Source organism: Staurois parvus, unplaced genomic scaffold (assembly GCF_062004578.1).
Source record: "Staurois parvus isolate SC_StPar_1 unplaced genomic scaffold, SC_StPar_1.0 ptg000007l, whole genome shotgun sequence".
In the NCBI taxonomy this organism is placed as follows: Eukaryota; Metazoa; Chordata; class Amphibia; order Anura; family Ranidae; genus Staurois; species Staurois parvus.
Genome location: NW_028317803.1, coordinates 11,432,024 through 11,449,395, shown reverse-complemented (window position 1 = coordinate 11,449,395; position 17,372 = coordinate 11,432,024). Strand labels below are relative to the sequence as shown.

The 17,372-nt window shown below is 38.8% G+C and overlaps 1 pseudogene; it reads right to left on the bottom strand.

The window, feature by feature from the left end:
* Window positions 1–409: 409 nt before the first annotated feature.
* LOC149474294 (uncharacterized) lies at window positions 410–10,654 on the bottom strand (annotated as a pseudogene).
* Window positions 10,655–17,372: the final 6,718 nt, after the last annotated feature.

Sequence of the window (17,372 nt, the reverse complement as noted above, 5' to 3'; positions counted from 1 at the left end):
TACCGCTACAGGACCCATATAGGATGACCCATTGGAGTGAATATTCCCAGAATCTGTGGAATTATGTGTGTTCTGTGAAAGTGTTCCCACATCAGTGGTAAATGTGGTGAATAGATTAGAACATATTTTAGGTACATTGGAGTTGTGAATAGAACCCCCACCAAAATGAAAGTGTTCCCACATCTGTGGTAAATATGGGGAATAGATTAGAAAGTATTTTAGGTACATTGGAGTTGTGAATAGAACCCCCACAAAAATTCTGTCGCTTACGTGGTCCACTGTATATGTTGGATGATGGTGTAGATATATGTGACCTTGAAGGTTGTGGATGAGAAGAGGAGATAGATGAATCAGATTTGGTCTCGTCATCCTGTACATAATTACCATTGGTCACCAAGGTTGATTTTCTTTAATTGTTACCCCTAGTCCCAAAGGGGGTGGGGGTGGGGGTTAGCCATCTATAAGCAAATCCCTCTGCAAAGGCAGCCCTATCTTTAGAAATTTTGTCTTGTTTCTTACTTATAATGTCCCTATTGATTTTAGCTAGATAATCCTTTAAATCCTGCCATTTGGTGTCATATAAAGGGTTATTTTTTATCATTTCATATTGTGAATGTAATGATATTAGTTCCTGATCCACCATATTTACTTCAGTCTTATAGTGGGTATTCAATGAATTCATAAGTTCTATACTACATTATGTGAGGACGTGTTCCCAGGACATCTTAAATTCCTGGGAGATGTTTTTAACAGTGGGGTACAGTTGGACCTTTAAGCCCAATGGGCTAATGTTATCAGTGATGTAAAGGTTAAAGAATTCGATGTGCCAATACAGATTGGATTTTTTCTTAAGTATTTTCAACTTATTTTCATAAAATATTGATTCAAATTATCTTCATCCTTATTAGTGCCATTACATGCTATATGTACGTATATCACTTATAAACCCAGACCAAGCTGTGCCTACAAAGTCTATATTGTTACATTATCCAAGAGGGCCGATATTACACAAATGGGTAAACTGTCCCAGAAACCCAGATATCAACAAGTATAAGTAATTATCGGTATACACACCCTACATTGGAATAAAAATATGGGTGCTTCCACCTTAATGCAAATATATTTTCTGAATAGAAAAATGGGACGACCATCGGGTGGTAGGAGGTCATGACTCAACGTATGGCCTTTGTGCTCCTGGGGATGGTGGTGGCTGCTGTACCAGTTTGCCCATGGGTTGGGGAGCATTGGATCTTCCTGGATCCTTTTTTCTCTCTATCTGTGCGTGCACAGGTGGTCCCGCAGTCGTGAATTGTCAGAATGGGCTCTGCACGTGCGCGGGCCTACTGCACGTGCATGGACTCTCCTGGCCAAGCTGGGTTTGCTTCACATGCCAAGCGGCGTTGGCATGCCCGGTCAGGGTGTATATAAGCGGCGTGTGCCAGTGTACTGCCTTGTGGGACTCCTCTACTGCCGAGCTGACCTCATTGGTGACTCCACAGACTTTGTGCTTCTTTGTGGTTACAGGTAGATTACATCCCTTTGGGGTGATAAATACTATAGAGGGTTTGACTTATGAACATAGAGGGGAGTCACACTAATGGGGGCACCTTGTTTTCTACTTTTTTCTTTTAGGCCAACTAGTCTCTATACCTAATATTGGAGACAACCCATTGTGGGCTAAGTCAGAGCTGTTTGCCTTTTACTCCCTAGTGAGGGATTGCATACATATTGGTCTCAATGATTGATACATACATCTTTTCAAGAGGTAAATTCTTCTTATGAATTTGGGCCCATGCCGTAATACCCACATTTCAGTGGGATACTATCCGATTTATATTTATATATTATGGTCTTTTTTAGGCATTAGTAACCCTGATGTGGCTGAACTATTATATGGAGGTTGTAGACCAACAACTGTCACTTCTGATTGACAATATTTACCTGCTGATCATCTGGGGAGTTTCGTGTACCCTTCCTTGTTGGCCTGGAGGAACCTGGTTCTGTTTGCGCTGGGAAGTAATTGTCACACAATGCACACTGGATAATTATGTAAGTGTTTATAAATGTTTCTTATGCTGTATTTTTGTGCCTAAAAAGTCCACTCAATATCTTTTTCTTCATTAATTATTTTATTATAATAAATTACAATTTAATAGGGATGGGGCACTATGGTATAAGTTGGGTCATGACCTCCTATCAACCGATGGTCATCCCATTTTTCTCTTCAGAAAATATACCATGCACCAATAGTTTGAAGGTGGGATGGGCATACAGAATGGAGACCCAGCACCTTAGAGTATATCCAAAGCCAAAACAGTGCAAAGCTGCTTGTAAGAAAGGCCACTAAATATACCCTGTTCCAAATTATTATGCAAATGATATTTTTCTCATTTACCTAAATAAATGATGTAAATAACAGTCAGCATAATTCTCATGTTATCAACTATTAAGAGTACAATTCAAATTGTATTGAACAAACCTCCTAATGATAACAGTTTTTTTTTTAAACATAAAAAAACTTACAATGCACTGTTCCAAATTATTATGCACAGTAAGTTTCAAAACACTTTATAGGTTGTAAATAACTGAAAATTGTCATTTGTTGTGTTTGCAGCATATTTACTGAAATCAAAAGCTATTTCAATCAAGCTTTTAACGACATTTTAACTTTTTAAACATTTTAACAGGTCACATTACATTTTAACATAGGACCCCTTATTTGATAGCAGCTTCACAAGTCTTGCATCCATTGAACTTGTAAGTTTTTGGAAAGTTTCTGCTTGAATTTGTTTGCAAGATGTCAGAATAGCCTCCCAGAGCTGCTGTTTGAATGTAAACTGCCTCCCACCCTCGTAGATCTTTTGCTTGAGGATGCTCCAAAGGTTCTCAATAGGATTGAGGTCAGGGGATGATGGAGGCCACACCATGACTTTCTCTCCTTTTATCCCCATAGCAGCCATTGATGCAGAGGTATTCTTTGCAGCATGAGATGGTGCATTGTCATGCATGAAGATGATTTTATTACGGAATGCATAGTTCTTCCTTCTGTACCAGGGAAGAAAGTGGTGAGTCATAAACTGCACATACTTTGCAGAGGTCATCTTTACACCTTCGGGGACCCTAAAGGGGCCAACCAGCTCTGTTCCCATGATTCTGGTCCAAAACATGACTCCACCACCGCCTTGCTGACGTCGCAGCCTTGTTGAAACAGGGTGGCCGTCCACCAACCATCCACTACTCCATCCATCTGGACCATCCAGGGTTGCACGGCACTCATCAGTGAACAGGACTGTTTGAAAATTAGTCTTCATGTATTTTTCTGCCCAATGCAGACGTTTCTGCTTGTGAGCATTGGTTAGTGGTGGCCGAATAGAAGGTTTATGCACAGTTGCAAGACTCTGGAGGACTCTAAACCTTGATGTCCGTAGGACTCCAGAGGCACCAGCAGCTTCAATTATCTGTTTGCTGCTATACAATGGTATTTTAGCAGCTGCTCTCTTGATCCGATACATGGATCTGGCAGAAATCTTCCTCAATGTGACTTTATCTGCACGAAACTGTCTGTGCTCTGAATCAGCCACAAATCTATTAATAGTGCAATGATCACACTTAAGTTTTCATGAAATATATAATGTTTTCATACCTTGTCCAAGGCATTGAACTATTTCACTCTTTTCGGCAGCAGAGAGATCCTTTTTCTTCCCCATATTGCTTGAAAATGGTGCTCTGCTTAATAATGTGGAACACCCTCCTTTAGTAGCTTTTACTTAAATTGGGTTCACCTGCCAATCTAATTATCACAAGTGTCCAATATTGTTTTCAGTGATCAAAAGAGCCCTGAGACACAATGCCATCCATGAGTTAAACTGAAAAACAAAATATTTAAACTTTGTGACACTTAAATAGAATTTGCATAATAATTTGGAACATGGTGTAGAGTCAAAAGCCTTGGTGGTGTCTATCAAGCTACAATCTGCATCCTCCAGATATTTATGTAAGTAGATATAGCAGGCATAAAGCCAGTTTGGTCTTGATGAATTATGGATGTGTTTATTTCATTTAGTCTAAGAGCTAAGACTTTAGCCAGGATTATGTAATATACATTCAATGGAAATACTGGCCTATAGGAGGCACAATCCAGTGGGTCTTTGGCTGGCTTGGGCAATAAAATAACCATAGTAAAATACATTGATGGGGGCAAAGTATGTTGTTTATAAGCTTCCATACACCTTAGCTAGAACCAGGGCAAGAATATCAATATATCTAGAGTACACTTCCAGAGGTATGCTGTCTGGGCCTGAGGCTTTTCCCATTGTTAAGGAGGTAATAGCGTCTTTTACCTCATCCTCAGATATGTCCTTGTCAAGGAGAGTTACATGGTCATCAGAGAGGGTAGGGACACCAGATCTGAAAGGTAGTCCTCAATATCATCATTAGTGCATTGCAAAGTGGACATGTACATGTCACTGTAAACTGCATGGAAACTGCCCATTATTTCCCCAAGTGAAGAAACTGTCACTCCTTCTGTGTTTCTAACCCAAGTAATTGTTGTACTTGAAGATTGTTGTTTGGCCAGGGATGCTAGCAGTTTACTAGACTGGTTCCCCTGCTCAAAGTTATTCTGGTGATAGAAAAATAATTTGTGCTTGGCATGGTATAACAGCTGATCAGAATAATAATGAGACAGATGTTCCCAATGTATACGGTTATTGACAGAGGTATGTGAAATAAATGAGGATGCTGCCTGTTTAAGAGCCTCAGACAATGCCTCCTCACCCTGCCTTGATGACCATTTAATAAAGGCAATAGTTGATTTAAGTGCGCCTCTTAAATAGGCCTTAAGGGTGTCCCTAAACATCCTGCTAGCAGGTGAATCCTCATGTGCTTCCAGAAACACCATAAGTTGATCAGGAATGCACTCACTGTATCTAATCTGGAACGACCAAAAGGGGTGGATTTTCCAGATAGGCTTAGCGCCAATAGGGCCAAACATCAGGGAGACAAAAACCAGAAATGATCTGACACTCCCCTGGGGAGGTAAATTACTGAATTAATTAAAGCCAAAAATGTATCATTACCCAGGGCTAGGTCTATGCGGGAGAATCTGCCTCTTCCTGGGGCAGACAAGGAGTACAGTATAACCTGGTATAGGGGTGATGGAAGTGCCATAGGTCAAATCAGCCCAGTTCATAAAGGAGGTGAATGAACGTTGTAGGGTTGGAGGAGTGACCCAATATGAAGTCCACGTACCTGTCCAAGACCGGATACAGCATCAGATTAAAATCTCCCATGCATAACACATATGATTCTGGGTACTGTGCAACGAAGTGAACCGCCTCTCTCACCACCATTAAAATGGCAGGAGGGGGGTTATATATGCATATAATGACAAACGGTTTAGAATATAGTTTAGCATATACAAAGATAAATCTGCCGTCCGAATCAGTACAGATGGAAATGCACTTCCAAGAAACAAAGTGATGTACCATCAGGGATACTCCCCTAGAAAATGAGGTGTGCCAGGAGTGAGAGGACCATTGGTAGCAGGGTTTACACAAATATGGAACAGTGTCTTTAGTGAGACAACAAACAACAAACAAACTAAAGTCGCCGTGATTGTCTAATCACAATAAATACCTGAGTACGCTTTAGGGGAGTGCCTAGCCCACATGGAAGAAAAATATATTTGAAATATATTTTTAAAATATTCTTACTAAATATATTGACGTATATTTGAAATGCTACAATTTTGGCCATATTCAATATATTTCAAAATATATTTCAATAAATATATACATATACTGCATGTTGAAATGTGTTTTTATTACAAAATATATGAAAAATATTTTTTAAAATACATTTCAAATATACTGTAGGTCTTTAAAAATACAAATCTACATTTTTGAAATGCATTTACAAATATATGTAAAAATATATGTTAAAATTACCTTTTTATATGTTAAACAAATCTGAAGAATATATTTAAAAAAAAAAAATTTAAAAATATAAATTTTTTAAATAGATTTTTCAGATTTTTTTTAACTTATAAAAGTAATTTTAACATATTGTTCATATATTTTGTATTAAAAATGCATTTCAACATGCAGTATCTGTATATATATATATATATATATATATATATATACAGTATGTATATATATATATATATATATATATATATATTTTTTTTTTTTAAATATATTGAATATGGCCAAAATTTTAGCATTTCAAATATATGTCAATATATTTGGGAAGAATATTTTTAAGTTAAACTTCAAATATATTTTTCTTCCATATCGGAGACCATGGACATTCCATTACAATACATTACAGATCTCCGCCATTACCATATAAGTATAGATGGAATTTTGTAAGTGATGAGCAAACTGTTGGCGCTATTTAAAACCTGTATAATAATAATAATAATATTAATAATGTAATAGATGGGAGTACAAAGGGGAGATAGACAATTAATGGGACATCTGGACCAGTGTACTGCAAACATTGAGACAGGTATTGTGCTGTAAGATCAAACCATAATCTCTTGGTCAGGAAAACCTCAGAACAATGAAACAAATTAACCACAGTAAAACAATCAGCAAACAATATGGCACTGCCCTCCCACTGCACATGCATCTATGCAAGAAATTCGTAGAGAATATAACCTCAGTACTCCCTTAGTAAGAAGCAGTCTTCGAGATCTGAGGCATAGTAAGAGAGTCAACTACACAGTTCCAACTTGTTTGAGAAAGGTGTTAAATAGTAAAGACAGGACAATACAATATGCTATTAGTTCAGATAAGGTTTATGAAGCTAAAGGCTGCAGTGGGTTGCTGGGGCTGGAAATAACAACACTGGCATAAACCTCAGAGAGGGTCCAGACCTAGTCAAGTCCAGAAGACCACTCAAAATGAAAAGGTAGAAGTCAAGTAGAATCAGTAGGGCAGGCATATGCCGTTCACCATAAAGCTGCTCAGGACAGGGGGAGCATGTTAAGCAGGAGCTGACACAGTCTATTTTAGGCAAAACACAGGATTTGAAAGGTAAAGCTGAACCCCCTTCAAGGTCCCAAAAAGTCCCATCAACCATGAATGAGTTTTGGAGATAAGGGTATGCAGTCAGACAATCGGTAACAGCATACTAAAGATTACGATAATATAATCACGGGGGCCTTCAAGGGCAGTGCCTGCCCTGAAAACGGAGCCAGTCCTCGACTTGATCCCGCATGGTCAAAAAGAGAACTTTCCTGGTATCAGCAACCAAAAGATGTGCAGGATAGGCCATGGAGTAGATGATATTCTTATCTCCCAGCTTCCACTTGATTTCTGTGAAGATGGCATGCTGTTTCTGCAGTTCCACTGAGAAATCAGGGAGAATTGACACTATAACATTTTCATAGCAGATTTAACTTTCTGGCTGGATTTACGCAGAATAGGTCCTGGTCTTTACAATTTAGAAAATGCACCAGCAACGTTATAGGGGGGTTCACCTGGTTGTGGGAGTTTCACTGGGATCCTGTGGAGGCAGAGGAGAAGGTGGTATCATCAAATATACAGTGAATCCATTGTTCCACAAAGTCCCCTGAAATTTTGGCCCTCTGCTCTCTCAGGGAGACTGTTGTTTCTTTTTATGCACTTCTCCAGATCATCTGCATTTTTGATGAAGGAAATAGATCTGTTTCTCAGCTGCAGAGACCTTACAGGGGATAGGGGGTAGCTAAACTTTGTTGCAGATATTCAATGTTCTGTCTTCACCCAGTCTCTGATATTTTGCATATCATGTCTGAGAAGACCTACATTAATTCATATCTCCTCCATATTCCCCATTAAAGCTGTGTTACTGGAAGTGATTGCTTCCAAAAGATGTGCATTTACCTGCTTCAGGGTCATTTTCTCTGGTTTATCGGCCTGAGAGGATGCCACTCTAGGAGTATCTGCAGCCACGTGACATTCACTTCTAGTGTGTGGAGGACTGCAGGTGCCATATTGCTTTTCAGAGTGGTCGACTGCTTGTCGGTTGTGTGCGGGAGACTTCCCGGTTCCGATCTGGAGGCTCAGAGTGGCTGGTAAATAGCAGGATATGGACAGATTCTAGAGGCTCTCCCGGAGCTTCTGCTAAGAAAAGCCAGCCATCATAGTGGAAAAGCTGTGTCTCTTTAAGATATGTTGCTCCTATTGGGTGTTGATTATACAGTTCAGTAACAGTTGTTCTACTGTGTCCTGACTGTCTCCAAATACCAACTACTGGACAATTAATGTAAGGTAATACAGCAGGTATACCTATATTCATACATTCATATTGCAAAAAGAATAACTAAAATAAAAATCCATCATAATGTGTGTAGAAACGTAGTTACATATTTGTAAATCTATGATAAAAAAGATTATCAGGTACAAATCTTCAAATACTGAGATAAATTAATATTTTAACTAAAGTCTAAATATAGCTGTAAAACTATTCCCCAAAATGACATATTTAGATTTCAATCTGTTCAGAATAAGCACAGTAGTAAATAATACATTCTAGAACAAAAATAGGTTAAATTAGTGTACCATCAAATTCACGTAAACAGGAAGCTCTCTGATGGCACAGCAAAGATCAATTAATCCTGCAACTTGGCATCTGGAGCCCACAACTGCCAAGCTTGCCTCAGTAGTCAGTTTCATTCCAGAGCCAGACAACAGAGGATGATGAGCAGGAGCATGTTCTGCATCACCAGCAATGGGAACAATCCAAGCCAAATGAATATTACAATTGCATGCATGTGCTAATATGCTGTGAACCTCTATCATTATAAAACCGTCAAACAAATTAAAAATCAGTCCTATTTTGCCGAATAATGAAACTTTAAGGTTTCAATGTTTTGATCCTTGCAGCTTGGGACTAAACCTATTTATTTACCATATGCTGTTCAAATAAAATGAAATCCTTCACATCTCATTCATTTTTAAATACATTTAGTAGCTTGACAGATCTTCTAATCACTCAGCTATATGGTTTGTGCTGCTATTGAAAGGCAGAAAATAAAGCACAGAGTGATCAAAGATCACATCTTGAAGATCTGTGGCACTGAGGACAGATGATGATTGTTATTGGCTGAATTTTAAAAATATGTTGCATTGAAAGAAACTCCTACTGAGAAAAATGCAACGGCTGTCATTCCCGGCATTGTCTTATGAAAATGCAAGCTGCCTGACTATCACACAGATCCAATGATTTCAGTATATTTTTAGACAATGATCTAAAGCTGGGGTGTACACATTTTCTAAGCAAAGGGTTTTGCAGTCCTTCAGACTTTAGGGCCGACTGTTGCCAGTGGGTGTAGAAAACTGCAAGTGTAGTGCAAGTAAATAATGCCTCAGGCTTCGTAGTTGGTGGAAATAAAAATTTCATAGATCCTATGATTAGTAGGAGGAGGAATAGTGACCCATCACCATTGTCAGTGTAAGAAATAGTGCCCCATCTTTGGTTACTGGTGGGAGGAATAGTGTTCCATCATTTATCTCATTGGGAGGAATTACCCCATTGTTGGTGTCAGTGGAAAAAATAGTGCCCATTGTTTGTGTAAGTAGAAGGAATAGGGCACCAGTGTCTCATCGTTGGTGCCAGTGATCTAGAGCACGCATGAATATAAAGAGTTCTAAGTTCATTCTAATTTCACTGGCTGAAAACTTGTTTTGGAACATTAAGAAAAGTAGTATTGATACCATCTTGATCTTCATGACAGCCAAGCGACTTGAATATTTAGAAGGATATCAACATTAAATATCAATACAGTTGTATAACTGCCTATATTTCAGTAGGTGTGTTTATTCTATCCGACATCTTGAAACTGAAGGAAAACTAAGCTTAAATTGTAACTCCAGGTTTGATGAGAAAAAATCATTCTTCTCTGGCTGATCTACGTAGACTGCAAGGATTTTAACAAACTTTATTGAAAACTGTTACCTCATTCTAAAAAAATAGCTGTTTGTGTGTCCCTGTGCAAAGTGTGAAGTTATAAGTGGAAGTGACTTTATAATCATTTATCAGTTGCTGCACTTGCATGATTCTAATAAAGAAAGTGGCAGGGTCTGAATTTCTTTAGATGTGATTTCCCTTTGGAAGTATCTCACCAAAAATTAAATTTTTGTTGTAGAGGATGCGTAAAATCTGACTTTTTATCTTTAAACGAGAAATTCATTAAGTCAATCACACAAGCAGGAAATTACATTTCTGGGGGGCGTTCCATACACTATGTGTGCACAGAATGTTTCCAGGTTTTCATATTGCATCATATTTTACAGAAATCTATAATACTGTAGATTAAAAAGGAAACATCATTTTTAATAACATTAAATGACAATATGAATGGTGTTAAATTAATACTCATACCCATATTTACCCCCCTTCACCTACCCCCACCCCAACCCCTTCCTTTGTCTTCTCGATCCTTGTTCTTCCTTTGTTAATCTATCTAACTGTTTCCCCTCCTTATGGTGTTCCTCTTTCTTTCTTTCATTTCCAAACTCTTGTTTAATTTCTTCTTTTTTTTTTTCCCCTACACTCCAACCGCTTCAAAAAATCTTTTTGATTTTTTTAAATTATACCATCCTTTCCAGGCCTTCTTACATTTTTCCATTTTATCCTCGTCTATATGATATAATTCTTCCATGTATATACTCAACTCTATCCATCCAATCTTTTATTTTTGGGGACTCTGGTATTTGCCAATATTTAGGAATAAGGCTTTTGGCCACATTTAAAAGATGGAACAATATCATATTTTTATATTGCTTCACTGAAAGCTCTAATTTATAAAATAGGCAAACCCACGGGTCTGTCGGTACACTAATCTTCTATATATTTCATTATCTCCCTCCAAAATTCCTGTATTTAGGGACAGTCCCACCATATATGTGCCATTGTACCCTTACTCCCACATCCCCTCTAGCACTGGGATGAGACCTCTGACCTTAGTTTATGCATCACATTGGGTGTAATATACCATCTTACTAGACATTTATAATTCATTACCACTATATTCATATTCACCGCCCCATGTATTAAAGTAAACAATTTATTTTTTTGTTGCTCATTCAATTTTGTTCCAAGCATCATTTCCCACTTTTCCAAAAAAAAATGGGATACTGGTCCCTCTATTTCAGTGAGGATTCTATAAATCCTTGAAGTAATATGTTTCTGTACTCTATTTGTACTCAGCAATTGCTCTAAATGATACATTTCTTCTTCATTCCTTACTGGTTGTGGGAGCTTTGCAACAAAATGTCTTATTTGACCATACCGCCACTCATCCAGTGAAGAAAATATTACCTTCTTATTCTTCAAGTCATGTAAAGAACATAAAACCCCTTTATCCACATTATCTTTTAAACGTACGTTTCTATCAATTATCCATTTCCCTGAAATATTATCATTCCCAGGTGGGAAAAACCTAGTTCCTGCCAACTGTATTGACGGTGAATTAAACTTTCAATCCTTCTGCTTGTGCATTTCATCCCAAATCCTAAATGCATTCCATGTCAAAGTGCTTGTGTCCTCATCCCAAGTGCAAAATTCCTGTGGTATCCAAATAAACATTTCTAGTGGTGCCTTAATAGGTGAGCTCTCCATTTTTACCCAACTTTTCCCCTGTGCATTATATATCCAATCTACAATTCGAGATAGTAGCACCAAATTATGATATCTCCTAAAATCTGGCATATGTAATCCCCCTTTTTTTGTTACTGCATAAGGCTTCATATTTTTGTTAGTCCATACATATCTAAGTGTCTTTTTTTTTTAGAAACCTAAAAAAAGACCCTGGAAGTGGTATTGGAAGAATATTAAATGATATAAAACTTTTGGTACTATGATCATCTTAATTATATTTATCCAACCTATCCATGCCATGACAGCTTTCCCATAGAGGTTTTCCTCAATTCATCCTTTATCGCATTTATTAATAAGATATAATTTGCATGATATAGATATCTCATAGGCAATGTTAATTTTATTCCCAAATACTTTAATTCTTTTTCTCTCAATTTAAAGGGGAATTATTTATGTAAAATTTGTTTCTCAGCCTTTGAAACATTTTTATTTAAAATGTTTTTCAAGTTGGATAGCTCTCCATATTCTTCCAATTTTCTCATTAAGTTTGGTAGTGTTAATCTGGGGTTTGCGATATAGAACAGCATATTGTCTGCATATGCTGCCACTTTATGTTCAATGGGTAGCACAGTGGCTAAATGGTTAGCACTTTCACCTGGCAGTACTAGGGTCGTTGGTTCGAATCCCAACAACAGCACCACCTGCCTGGAGTTTGCATGTTCTCCCTGTGCCAGTGTGGGTTTCCTCTAGGTACTCTGGTTTCCTACCACACTCCAAAGACTTGCTGGTAGGTTAATTGGATCCTGTCTAAATTGGCCCTTATGTGTATGAATGTAAGTTAGGGACCTTAGATTGTACACTCCTTGAGGGTTAGCGACAGATGTGAATGTACAATATATATGTAAAGTGCTGCATAAATTGACGGTGCTATATAAGTACCTGAAATAAATAAATAATGTGCCCTGTCCACATTCCCCTGACATCTACACTATTTCTAACAGTTGCTAATAGTGGTTCCAAAGAAATGACAAACAACAACGGGAACAGGGGACATCCCTGTCTGGTACCATTATACATCCTATAGAATTCTGATAGTGAGCTGTTTACCTTCACTGCAGCTGAGGGACTCTCACTCTTTATAACTCTTTTATTCACTGCATCATTCTAGGCCCAATTCCTAATGTTCGGAAGGGTTTGAAATTCTATTCAGACACTTCTACAAAAAAGGTTGCTGTGTCAAACAGCATAGCCACAATAACGTTTATGAATATGTTTAAAAACACCTGAAACCTGCCAACTGGACAATAAAGAAACAGCAGCACAATTGTTTTCTGATTTTGTTGCCATGTTCTGAATCAGCATATGTGCACTGCAGCAGACCCCTAGTGGATTCTAACGCTGCTCACCTCATTTCCAATGTGAACCCTGCTGTGTAGGATATTACAAGAAGTTCTTATAAAGATTTTTTCAAGAACAACTGATCAATAATGACCTAAAGTTGTTGACAGAAATCTTAGCAAACAAACTCTCCTAGCAGTTATATTCATAAAGACCGCATAGGGTTTATTCCTTGCAGACAAGGACATGACCAAATGAGGAGTGCAGTGAATGTTATCTCTCTTCTCCACTTTTATTGGGATGGCAAATATCACCAGGAGGGTTTTCTATTCTCTATAGATCTGAAAAAAGCTTTTGACCCAGTCCCATGGTTTATGTAAACTCTCACCTTGTAAAAAAACTTATTTAGTTTAAAATAGAAGTGAAACTCAAAACATTTATGTTTTATTTAGATAAAAAATGAAAAACCATTACATGTGATCACATTCCCTCTGTTCTCAGATACATAAATGCTGGAGGAGGAAACAGCAGCACACTGATCTTCCCAGTGAAAGGCTGTGCAGGGGGGAGGGAGGGGTGTCAGGACAAGTCTGATCATTGGAGGCACAGCTAGAAAAGTAACCACATTATGCTCTCCTCTATCACCTTTAATTTTTGTTATACTGATTGAGACCTTAATGATAGCAATTGGACTTGATCTTAATGTAAAAGGAGGGTCTTGTGGGACAATGACCCACAAATGTGCCTTTTTTGTTAATTAATTGCTTTTAGTTCCCCACTCATATTCACTCCTAATATCATTTACCTCCTGAGAGAATTTAGAACAATTTCCAGTCTCACAGTTAATGAGATCAAATTTGTAGCTCTTAATGTGACTGGCTTTACATCCGTAAGACAGCCATTGATGGATCAAATCTTGACTGGATCAGCAGGGGCTAACCAAGATTCACTCCATCTATGGGCAGGCTGGTTGAAATGAAGTTGACTCATGGTCTGACTTAAGTACCGCCATCCTTTTGGATTCTTTGCATTCAATTACTGCCAGTGGACACAGCAGCCAGCAGTAATCATTGTTTTTGGCCAGTAGAAAATGTTCTCCGATGGCAGAACACAATATCATTGCGGGCAGGATTCCCCCATTAACACTGACTCGTGGTTGCAGGAAAGAAAACTGCATCATCTATGGCTTGCCTTACTCTCCCATCTTAAAGCAGTTATAAACTTTGTTTTTAAATAATTGCTGACAGTCAGGATATTTATGACGGAAGAAACCCTGTCAGTCTATTCTGCCATAAATGCTTCCCCCTGCCTGTCAGCCATCATGTACACATGCAGATCAGCGACTATTTACGTCCCCTTATCTGTGCCACTGTGATGTGATGTGCATGTGCAGAAGTGAAGTAATAGCAGCCTGACCATTCAAGTAGCTGAAGGCACTGAACCTGGGAGCTGGCAAAGAAAAAATTGCCAGGGACCTGCCGGATCAGTCACAGCACAGTGCTGGAGGGTGCAGATTGACAGGTATGTCTGCCATAATGTGCTAGCATGCTGTGCATATGAGCACGTTATGGCATAACCCACCTAGGGCCCATAAAGAGAAGAAAGGATAGTGGACTCATGTCTTCAGTCGCACAGCTAAATCAGCTGAACTATTCACTCCTGAAAGCAAAATTAGAAGAACTTCAAAAATGGTCATTATATGATCTATCTTAGATAGGCAAGATCAAGATGGCCCTGCTGCCCACAATTGTATATTTGTTCATTCTTTATCTATCACGATCAACTGCTCTAACTTATGGGAAATGTAATCAAGGTTAGTTTGTTATGTTTGGGGTGGTAAATGGTATATGCTGCCAGAGAAAATATTATTTTCCTCAAGATCTCACAGAGGTTTTGGGCTCCCAAACCTTACACTATATTGTCTGGCTGCTTGACTGACTCAACTGTCCATCGTACATTCTCAATGTAAGAAATCTGCTATATTGAAGACAGGCAGTTTGTCCCTATTCTATTGATTATCTTGTACTTGCTTCAATGCTCTCATATTATTTAGCAGTGTGGGACAGGTTGTGACATAGTAGGAACCTTACCTCATCGATGGCACATCTTTTTCCTCCTGGTCTTGATGCAAAAGCTTTTTGATGTTAGTTAGACAAGAGATTATATAGAATTTAGCATTATTTTACCACCAAGGGACCTTTCATACTGCAGCATTGCTGAGATAAAATCTAAAAAGGTATAGGACCTGTCAGGAATGGACTTGCCAATAGTGGTGGGACTCACCTGCCTTGTGGGCTGCAGTACCAGGGCTGGCCAGCGGGTCCTCTCAACAACCAGAGGTTCACTTCGGCAATTAGCCATCACCTGGGGCTGATTGCAGGTGTATTTAAGTAATGGCCAGATCTGCAGTCTGTGCCTTGGTGTGTGTTTTTCCATGGATCCCTGTATCTTGTAACCTGCATTCCTGTTCCTGTTCCTGTTTCTGCCTGACTTGTTGCCGACCCTGCCTGATCCTGACCTCTGCTGACTTCTCCCATTTTGATCCCTGGCTTGTGACCCTGACCATTCTCTCCACCTGCTCCTCCTGTACCTACCTGCCCGATAGTTATCGACCCGGCCTGCCTGACTACGTTGTGCTCTATATGTGTATGTACCTGTGTATCTATACCAGTTTAGGTTTGGGTTTGTTTCACCTTGTTGTATGTATTTGTGTTAGCTTGGGGTTTGGTGCACTGCGTTTATGTTTGTATTGTTAGTCTTTAATAAATTGTCTTATTTATACCATATCTGAAGCTTGCGTTTCCCTGTGTCAGTCCACACACTTCTGGTCACACCTGCATCCCTGACAGGACCATTGGGCTCAATATCTTCATATATCTATACCCCCTTAATAGACAGTGTAACTGAGTACTGTTAGAGGCTTCAGAGTCTTAATTTCTGTTATTTTCCCTTATCTTTTTTCTCTGTATACACTACTTTTATGATCTCCTCAAAACTGACTGATGGGGGAATCGAGCAATGTTCTTTCTTTTGACATGTGTTGAAGGAAAGAAAATTGCATAATGTATTGGGCTGTACAGGAGACTTTTTTTGTTGGTGCCTAGCAGGGAGGATTGGGGTTGGTAAAGTGGTGGGTCTTGGCTGGTGGTAGTGGTACCAGCAACCATGAGCATATAGCAGAGTGGAAAATGCAGATGGCATAATCTCTACTTACCTGGTTAGTTTTGTGCCCCTGTATGCCTTATGTTGGTGGCAGCAAATAGGCTAAAGCCAATCTCCAGGGAAATAAAAAATTTGCTCTTGTAGGGTTAACTATTAATTTTGTCTTGGGAATGATGAAAAAGATGATATATTTACTATGGTCCTCACTTCTCAAGGCTACCTCCTGTTCATGCAACCAGCAGTCCTTATGAGCCTTATTGTTGAACTGGACTGTGATTGACTTCGTAAAACATTGTCATTGAGTACACTTTATATTCCTTCTGGGATTCTCTGTAATATCTTGTCTGCTTAAAATTGGCTTATGTATTTATTTCATTTGGATGACTGTACACCTTTCATGTGTGTAGTGCACTACAATACATGTGTGTTAGCAAGGTGCATTGAGCTGTCATTAAGAATGAATGGCACCACAACGCACCAAGAAAAGCATTAGCTCTTTTCACATGCTGCACCTCGTGTGCAATGACATGCATCCCCACACCAATGTGAATAGGGAAATGTTTTTTAATTAGTATATAATTTTTCTATTTATTATTATTATTATTTTTTTTTTTTTTACTACTGGATAATGCCTTTAGTGAAATATCAGCAGTATAAACAGTCCCCTGATATTTTACTTTTGAAATATAGAAAGAGATTTGAAGACAGTTCTCAGTCTCCTACTATTCTGCAGCTGAAGCAGCATTCAATCACTGAGCAGAAAGTTCTCTGTACAGAGCGCTTCCTGTTCATTCACAAAAGAAAAGATAGTAAACATCAATGGTCACTCATGTTTACCTTCTCAGTATTTATGAATGAACACTGGATGACTAATATTGATCACCAGATGTTTTTTCAGGACGGGCATAGGATTGGTAAATATTACATCCTGAACATCTGATCTGTCCTTCTGGGTGCTAGCACTCACCTGTACAGCTCACTGTTGCTGCCACTATAAATAGAAGGAAAGGAGCAGGAGGACTGGACAGCACAGCAAAGACAAGGGGCTGTGCTAGGGATACATAATCAGAATGTTTGCCTCCTTTCACTGAATTCTTCACAGTTGACTCTGGCCACTCCCCATTGCAACCGGCTGCCTCCCCTGCTACAGGCGAAGAGAGAAATTATGGGGTCAGAGGGCATGGGGGAGATTGGGCTGTACAGGAGACTTTTTTTATTGGTGCCTAGCGGGGAGGATTGGAGTTGGTAAAGTGGTAGGTCTTGGCTGGTGGTAGTGGTAC